At 37.1% G+C, this 10,164-nt stretch overlaps 1 non-coding gene across 1 annotated transcript; it reads right to left on the bottom strand.

Annotated features, from left to right (window-relative positions):
• Nucleotides 1-388: 388 nt before the first annotated feature.
• Nucleotides 389-462, bottom strand: TRNAI-UAU (transfer RNA isoleucine (anticodon UAU)). The gene has a single exon. It is a non-coding gene; the product is annotated as a tRNA-Ile (tRNA).
• Nucleotides 463-10,164: the final 9,702 nt, after the last annotated feature.

Raw genomic sequence — 10,164 nt, 5'->3', positions numbered from 1 at the left:
TTGTGAGAACCATGCTATTTTATGTATTATGCAATGCTAGAAAGAAAAGAGGATGGGCTAGTGGAGTTTTAGTCGTTTTTGGGTGAGTGTATACTTATGTATGTTAGAAAATTATCATTATGCCCCTAGGTTGAGATTTGTGAGAACCATGCTATTTTATGTATTATGCAATGCTAGAAAGAAAAGAGGATGGGCTAGTGGAGTGTGTTTATCTTCAAAGAAGCAGGTGTTAAAGTTAGGTTGGCTAGACGATGACTTAAGTCAGGACACCTCTAATAGACGTGATCAAGTAAGAACCCTAATGAGAACAAGTAAGTGGCTTAATGAGCTCATCCCATAATTTGTTCATTTACACGATTGTTCGTTTAACCAGGTGACTAGGTTTGATTGGTTCTGGCGGGGCTCGAACCCGCGACCTTCGGCTCATAAGACCAACGCTCTAACCAACTGAGCTACAGAACCTTGGATGTTTTTCTTAAATAAATGTTTGAATGAAAATAATATTCCTCGAACTCTTTTTTTCCTCCAACTTTAATTGATAAGCAAATACATTGTAGAACTCAAAAGGGTTTTTCTACTATCTTTTATAAAAGAATACCTATTCGAATAACCATCATGCATGAGCTTCCTATCAAATTGCGAATGTCGGCCTAGCAATATGCCTCCAGCAAGTATGGGTAGCACATCACAAAGAACTTTATCTTTATGTTTTCCCAAAGTAAAAGATATTAAACTTGAGAAACTACCTTTATTGTTCCACTATCATTGAGACATTGAAGCTTGTAAGGTTTAGGATGGTGTTGAGTTGGAATTTGCAACCTTTTGATCAACATGGTACTTAATACATTGGTGCAACTTTCACTATCAATAACAAGACTACAAGGAGTCCCCTTGACTAAACACCTTGTGTGAAATAGGTTGTCTCTTTGATCATCAACATTATTCTCCGTAACTTGAGTTTTAAGAAGTCTTCTCAACAAGTGTCAAATGACTCCCATCTTCCAATTCTTCATCATTCTCTTGGTTTTCTTCTTCAACTAGCTCATCCTAGTCACTTTCCTCAGTATCTGTGACAGCTTGTCCATTCTTGATGGTCATGACTCTCTTGTTAGGATCATCACCACTAATATGACCAATTTCTTGACATTTCCAAGATTTGATGTCTCTATTTCTTTCTCGAACCTCCTTGTATTCCTCAACTTTCTCTTTACCCTTTGAGGTCTCAACTTTGTTCTTTTTGTCAAGCTCATACTTTCCTCTAACCTTAAAATCTATCTTTTCAATATTTGCATCCTTTTTCCAAGTGTTGAAAGTTGTAGACTTAGGAATAACATACCTCTTGGAGTTCTTCTCCCAAGCTAGTTGCCCTTCGATTTTGACAGCAAGGTGTAACAATTCTTGCATATCAAAGTACGCTTGCCTATCCACTTGATGAGCAAGTTGTGTGTTTAACCCACCAAGGAATCTGGCCATTATATCATCGTTGTCTTCATCAATGCATGCTCTATTCATAAAGACCTCCATTTCTTTGTATATTCTTCAACACTCTTGGATCCATATTGCATTGTATACAGTTTTTCCCTGAGTACTCGAGAACAATGCTTAGGAATGTACATTTTTCTCATTAATAACTTCAATTCCTCTCACATTTCAATTGGTTCTTCATAATTTCTCCTCCACTTTGATATCAAAGATGTCCAACATAATTACGTAATCACAAAATTCAATCATAGAAAGCTTCAACTTTATTTCTTCACTGAAATTGTTGCAATAAAAAACATACTCAATTTTGCTCTCATATTGCAATACTCTTCTAGATCAGATCTCCCATAGAAAGTTGGAAGCTTTACTCCCTTGACTCCTCCTCTCTTATATCGGTACTCTCTCTCACTTCTTTTTTGTGCTAAAATTTCTCTACCCCTTGTTCTACCTCTTCCTCTCCCTCAACCGACATCTCCTCCTTCCCCTAGAACTATGTCCGCTCAAAGGGTGAAAGAACAATATCAACACAATGGTTCCAAATTTAGATGATTTAGAAAAAAATGTCAATTGGAGTTTATTTGATATTCAAATAAACATGCAAATTGTCTAATGACAAGGATTTATAACCACAATATCAAGAACAATATGATTGGAATTCTTTTTTTTTTTTTTTTTTTTTTTTTTTAAGATCTAAATATGATCTACAGTAATGAAATGAGAATAAAGTGAGAAGATTACAAAGAAAGGTTGAACTCGCAGCAACAGAATAAATGGACAGATTTGAAGAAAAGAAAAAGAATAGCATAAACGAAAAATAAAATGAATTCTAGAGTAGGCCACTAAGATGCAACCTAGCTATGATATCAAATTGATAAGGGAACCCTAATCCCAACAATTCATGTTTTTGTGGGAGCAAAAACAGTTGAATCAATAAAATTAACACCTCCTTGTACAAAATTCGGATAAACCAAGATATAATGCTAGAATTAGATTAATTCTTAAGATCAAAGATCTAGAGCTCAGATGCAATCTACTACAAGAATTGCAGTAAACTAGAAATGACAAAGATGATGCTCGAATTTCGAAATGTGAAAGTCTCAATCATTCATTCATTCACAATCTCTTTTTTATGTACTAATTTGTGCGTATTTATAGTTACCCACAAAATAAATTTTCAATTTTTCAAATGTCCACTCAAGAAGTTAGCGACCAAAATTTAATCCCAATCTCTTAAATCTCAAAAAAAAAAAAAAAAAAAAAAAAAAAAAAAAAAGTCAATTTGACCAATGACTTCCACCCTTTTGCCCCTACAATAATTATGAAATTAAAAATAATAAATAAAGTTTTCTAACAACTTATGAATCAAGTGCAAGCAACTTCATCCCTTTCTTCAACCATGCAAATATTCACTTCTGAAGCTTCAAATGGTTCTTCCTCAATCAAATCAGCTTGTAACACATGAAATAATGGTTGAATCAAGCCTCTCCAATTTTGTAGATGAAGAATGAATGCTTGTTGAATCATCTTGGCCTTGGATCGTGTAATAGGTCCAGTTGAAACATTTGGAACACCGTGATCCTTATCAAACTCATTGTATAGAATACCCACACTTACATGTCTCTACATGAACGATTTGGATCAAATCACTTATAATGATTATAAAGTGGGTCGTGTTAGTTTACTTAGTCTAAATAAAGTATCACTTTATAATAGGACTTTAACTTTTAGAAGTCAGTTAGAGTAGACTCCTTATTTATCATTTCTTTTGTTTTGTTATATATGACTATTTAATAGCCTGTTATTTTTCCATTCAATAATAGAGCATTTTTCCTTCCAAAACTTACTTTTCTCTGCTATTATTTCATTAATTTCATCATTTGGTATTAGAGCCATAGTAAGGGATCATATTAAAATTTGAAGTAGCAATCTTCAAGATGTCTACAGAAAGCTTCTTTTGTGCAGCCAGTCATCCCAAAGTTTAAGGGGCATTATGATAACTTGGCAATGCTCATGGAAAACTTTTCGCGATCAAAGGAGTATTGGGATTTAGTAGAAAATGAAATTTCTGCAGTAGCAGGAGGATCTACGTATGCACAACAGAAGAGCATTGATGATCAGAAGCTGAAAGATTTGAAGGCCAAGTATTATCTTTTCCAAGCATTAGATCGTTCAATTATAGAAACGATTCTAAACAAGGATACAACGAAGGACATATGGGACTCTATGAAGAAAGAAATATCGAGGAACAACTAGGGTCAAGCTTGCACAACTGCAAACACTCAGAGTGGAATTTGAAATTCTTCAAATGAAGACAGGAGAATTTTTAAATGAATATTTTGCTCGAACACTTGCAATAACAAATAAAACGAAAGAAAATGGTGAAAGAAAGGGAGATGTGGCTGTTTGGGAAAAGATTTTGAGATCTATGACTTTCAAACTTGATTATGTGGTTTGTTCCATTGAGGAATCTAAAGATATAGATACTTTAACCATTGATGAATTGCAAAGCAGCCTACTTGTTCATGAACAACGCATGCGTTCTCACATCAATGAGGAACATGCCTTGAAAGTGACAAATGGAGATCAGTCAGGAGGAAGGAGTCGAGGTCGTGGAAGTTTCAGAGGAAGGGAATGTGGAAGAGGTAGGCAAAACTTTGAGAAAGCCATAGTAGAATGCTACAATTGTCTCAAATTTGGGCATTTTCAATGACAATGTGCAAGTAAGAATGAAGTGACAAACTATACAAAGACAAAAAATGAGATTTTACTGATGGCTTGCACGGGTGAGAAAAAGGAGGAAGATGGCTAATAAGATTGTTGGTATATTGATTCTGGCTGCAACAATCATATGGGTGGAGTAAAGCAATATTTTTAAGATTTAAATGAAAAATTCAAAGATTCAGTAAAACTCAGCAACAACACAAGCTTGGTTGTACTAGGAAAGGGCAACATAAGGCTGCAAGTGAATGGAACAACGCATATTATTACAGAAGTGTTCTATGTTATAGAATTGACAAACAACTTGTTGAGCATTGGACAATTGCAAAAACGGGGAGTTGCTGTTACGTTTCAATATGGAAGGTGCAAGGCGTTCCATCATGAGAAGGTTTTAATCATAAATACAAAGATGTCTGAGAATCGAATGTTCATGCTTCAAGCAACATTTCAACCTCTACCATAAGTGTGCTTCAACTCAATCACGGAGGACAAAGTGCAGCTTTGGCATTGTAGATATAGGCACCTAATAACTCTCTAAAAGTAGAGTCATATCTGGTCTTTTTATAGTTAATATTGCACTTTTATTCACCATTTTCTCATTTATTACCTCATTGATTCTACTTAGTGAGCATGAAATCGTTTATTGCGGTCCAACATGAAAAAAAATATGATTTGACATAAATTGATCTTAATTGTACTTTTAATTGAGTTATGTGGTAAAATTTCAGACATTTATGCTGAACCATGAGGGAGTAGCAAATTTGGAAACAAACGGGGGATGACATGGAAATTTTAAATTCACATCCGCCATCCAAGTGGGTCATTGACTACCCAATGAGGAACATCCTACGTGGACAACTTATTCCTTTTCAACCTAAAGGGGAACCCATGCTCAATATAAAACGAAAAAGAAGACCAAGAGGAGGGTGACACACTTTGGGAGAAAAAAAAATCGGATTAGACAGTAGTACCTCTGCTGATGTGAACTGCTGTGAAACCAGAGAAGAAGAAGAAAAACCCTAATCCAAGAAGGATAGATTAGGACAATGAGGTGGACGTGAGAGCTCAAGAGAAGGGAACTTCCATTGAAGAACGGCAACAAAGCTGGATAAGTCTCTATTTTCTTACTCTCTTTTCTTATTCTATCAATTTTATATGATTAAGATGTGGGTTCCTCTGTTTAATTCAGTTTGTATGGAGAGCTAAACTTTATAGGGGAGGCGAGAGAGTTTTATATAGTTTAAGTATGTTGACGGTATGATTTTAGTTTATTAAAGAATTGTTGTTAATGATTTACATGTGTGTTTAATTAGCTACTTTACATACATAGTTGTTCTCTTATTCGGGAGAAGAGAGGGAGCAATGAAATCCTCTTTAATACTCTAGTTCCATAGCAATGAGACTTGAAGGGTAACAGAAGGGTTAAGAATAATACTTCTCCTAGAGCATTGTTAATACAAATCACAACGATTATGAAAATAATCACCATTCATGACCCTTAGAAGTGGGCTTGGAAATCTATTAAAAGGAACTAAAATCTACCACAAAACTCAACAACTTATCTATTTAACCTCTCTTAGCCGAACCTTCCTTATTATAGTTGACTTTCTCATCATTTTCTGTTTTTCAATAGCAATGGCACTCTGTTTTAGTTTTGTTTAAGTAGTTAAAATCACCAACACCCATTTGAATGTTACCCAAAAACTCACTTAATTTTCAATGATAAAATTAACCAAAAGGATAGGTTCCCTGTGGAATCGATAATTTACTTATTACTTTCTACTTGTGATAGTGTATACTTGCACTTATTCTTGTGAATTTTACATCATTTTATTATATACATCCACAAGCGACCAACACTTGAGCATTGATGGGTAAGATTCAAAATCCGAACTAAAGATAACTCCGAAACGAAAACATTCAATAACTGAATTAGGAAATTTAAATAAAATGAACGTTCAATGATCTAACTTAAAAACCCAAATAAAAACATAAATGGGTAAGTATACCCTCTCTTTAGTCTTCCATGGTAACCTCAGCTCCATCGTTAGCCATACATCGGCGCCTTGCCTTTACATGAAAAATGAAGGTTAGTATTTTATGAAATACTCAATAAGTCACCCCACTATTGGGGTTAGAGATGCAAACACATGCAACGTATGAGTGGGACCTAACTTTTGTAAACTTGCCTTGGGTGCTTTTCTATTTTGGGTAGGGTTGGATGTGTGGTATTTCTCCACACGAGACCCATGTACGCGCACAGAAAAGTCCCACATGATATCATGGCGAACATAAATATCGAATTTCATTCTTTCATGACATAAAGAGGAAGTATCCCAATGCAAATGACATACAAACATGCATGAGGTCTCATAACTTACATTACATGGCATATTACTTAATATGAAAATACGTTCCAATTCCATAAGCATTTCATGACATAATTCAGTTATAATACGTGCATACAGTCAACAATCATCACTTTCATGGCATATAGTACTAACATATCAATCATAAATTTTTATAACATTACCAGTCAATATAATTCATGTGTCACATAGTCATATCACATATAATATGGTGCATGCAGGGGCCACAGAGCACGCATCATCATACAACACATAAAAAACTAATTCCAATAGTAAAGTCACTTACCTCGATGGCCTTGGCCAAAGTCACTCACAACAAGCTAATTCCAACGGTTAATTACGTCCTATAAGAACCACATAACATATTTAGAAACCTTTCATAACATATCCTAGCTAAACCTCATGTTAGTTATCAAGGTAAACACCTAACTAATTTAAGTTGACTATTAAGAGTCATACTAACCTTAGAATGCAAAAACAAGGGCAGAAACGTCTTTGGAAGGGCCGTAAGCCTAGAAATCGGTATATTGTGGGTATACCGAACTGACAAGCCAAGCTGGTCAAGCTGAGGAAGTCTGATGGAGGAGTCGAGCCATGTATATACGTGCGAAGCCGAGAAAACGCGCTACAGGCGTGCGTCTATGTTGAGCCAAAATGAATGCAGATCCTGTTTGGGTCGAAAGCAACTACAGCTCGTGACTTCATACGACGTGAGGGCTGGAAGCAGGAGTTGTGTCCGCGGGTATCCGACCCGATCCGGTGCTCGTCTTCCAAACCCGCAACACCCTAAAACCCTAATCGACGATGCGCCGACAACAACTTCTCGTTCCCATGTAGCCTCCTCCATTGGTTGGTTTCTCCACCATACCTTGACAAATGCAATGTCTTTTACCTTGCAAGCTAAAATTCCCAATGGTTTTTCCTCCTAGCTCAAGTCTTCTACTACTTCTAGAGCCTCATAATCTATCACATGTGTTGGTTTGGCCATATACTTACGAAGTACAGATACATGAAATACTTGTGTACAGTTGAGAGCGATGGTGGTAGGGCTAACATATACGCAACGGGTCCGATCCTCTCCAAAATTTCAAAAGTTTCTATAAATCGAGGACTCAGCTTTCCTTTGCGTCTAAACCTTAGGACTCCTTTCATCAGGGCCACTTTCAAGAATACCATGTCACCCACTTCAAACTCTAGATTCCTCCGTCTTGAGTTCGCATAGCTTTTCTGTCTACTCTGAGTAGTGCACATTCTTTCTTTGATCTTTTGCATCGCCTCATTCGTAACTTGGACCAATTTGGACCCACCAACTCACGTTCCCCTACCTCATCCCAACACAATGGTGTTCTGCATCGTTTTCCACATAATGCCTCGTATGGCGCCATGCCAATTGTCTCCTGATAACAATTATTATAGGAAAATTCCATGAGATGCAGCTTCGAATCCCAACTACCAACGAATTCAAGCAGACAGGCATGTAACATATCCTCTAAACTTTGATTTAAACGTTCTGTCTGTCTGTCTGTTTGTCAATGAAACATTGTACTGAAATCCAAGCGAGTGCCCAACGATTTCTAGAGCCCGCGCTAAAAGCTGAAGTAAAACGTGGGTCACGATCTGATACATTTGATACTGGAATTCTATGCAATCTGACAATTTCATTCATGTACAACAGTGCGCAATTGTCTACTGTGTAGGTGGCCTGACCATGTAGCCCTTTAATGTTCTTGGTAATCCTACCATGAAACCCATGGGAATATTCTCCCATTTCCATGGTACACTGAGAGGCTACAATAATCATGTTGGTCTCTGTCTTGGTGTCTTGACCTGATGGCACACCAAACATCTACTTACAAACTCTACGATATCCGTCTTCATTCCATGCCACCAAAAGTGTGTCTTTATATCTTGATACATCTTGGTACCTCCAGGATGCATGATGAATGGAGAATTATGTGCCTCCTTTAATATTCTATTCATCTGTTATTCTACCATTGGTACACACAACCGACCTTGATACAGTAGTCCTCCATCAGATACCTTGGTGTATTCGTCAGCTGGTTTTGCCTCCATCCATCTTATTAAGTATCTTTTCCAACTAAGAGTCTCTTATCTGAGCATCAACAATTCTCTGACGGAGGGTGGGTTGTATAGTCAGTCAAGCTAGTTGTGCTTTAATACCTTCCACTGCCATCGTTATTCCAGCTTGCTCAAAAACTGCCTATACCCTAGGTTTTCTTGTAAATAATGCTGATGAATGAGCTGTCTTTCTACTTAGGGCGTCTATAACCACATTGCCCTTCTTGGGGTGATATTGAATGTCAATGCTATAATCTTTGACCAGCTCCAACCACCTTCGTTGTCTTATATTCAGCTCCTTCTGAGAAAAGAAATACTTCAAACTTTTGTGGTCAGTGTAAATTAGAGTCTTCTCTCCATAAAGGTAGTGTTGCCATATCTTTAATGAGAAAACCACCGCTGCTAGTTCCAGATCATGCGTTGGGTATTTCTTTGTATAGTCCTTCAACTGGCTGGATGTGTAGGCAATAACCTTCTCATGTTGCATCAACACACAACCCAAGCCTTTCTTGGAAGCATCACTGTAAATGACATAGTTCCCTGTGCCGTCGAGCATCGAAAGTACTGGCGTAGTCACCAGCCTATCCTTTAGATCTTGAAACCTTTTTCGTACTCTTCGAACCATAAAAGCAGTCTTTCGAGTTAATTGCGTAAAATGTGCAGCTATTTTGGAAAAATCCTTTATGAAGTGTTGGTAATAACCTGCTAAGCCTAGAAAGCTTCGTACCTCAGTAACAGTGGTTGGACAATTCCATTTAGTGACCGCTTCCACCTTGGCAGGATCTACTGGCCCACCTTTCTCAGATATCACGTGCCCTAGAAAAGCGACTTCACGTAACACAAAATTCACACTTCAAGAACTGACTCTCAGTATTGTCAGAGCCTTTCTTAGATGTAACTGATGTTCTTGATCTGTCTTTGAGTACACCAAGATATCGTCTATGAACACTATGACAAAAGTATTCAAACATTACTTGATCACGCGATTCATCAGTTCCATAAATACTGCAGGGGCATTAGTAAGTCCAAATGACATAACCACAAACTCATAATGTCATACCTTGTTCTGAAAGCTGTCTTCGATATATCCTCATTTTTAATCTTGATCTGGTGGTAACTGGACCGAAGGTTAATTTTTGAAAACACTGTTGCCTCCCTGAGCTGATCAAATAAGTCCTCAATGCACGGAAGAGGATACTTGTTCTTCACTATTCTCTTATTCAGCTCCTTATAAGCAATGCACAAGCGCATAGACCCATCCTTTTTCTTGCTAAATAGCACAGGCACAAACCAAGGAGAAATGTTGGGTCTAATAAATCCCTTATCTAACAACTTTTGTTGTTGCGTCTTGAGTTCTTTCAACTCAGCTGGTGCCATACGATACGGGGTCTTAGATATTGGACTGGTACCTGATTCCAGCTCTATTGCAAAATCAACATCTCATGTCGAAGGAATTCTTGGAAAGTCCTCTAGGAATACATTTGGGAACTCATTCACAACTGACAATGTTTCTAGG

Source organism: Cucurbita pepo, chromosome 18 (genome assembly GCF_057944985.1).
Source record: "Cucurbita pepo subsp. pepo isolate OVF chromosome 18, ASM5794498v1, whole genome shotgun sequence".
NCBI classification, from domain to species: Eukaryota; Viridiplantae; Streptophyta; class Magnoliopsida; order Cucurbitales; family Cucurbitaceae; genus Cucurbita; species Cucurbita pepo.
This window is presented reverse-complemented; position numbering and strand designations above follow the sequence as displayed.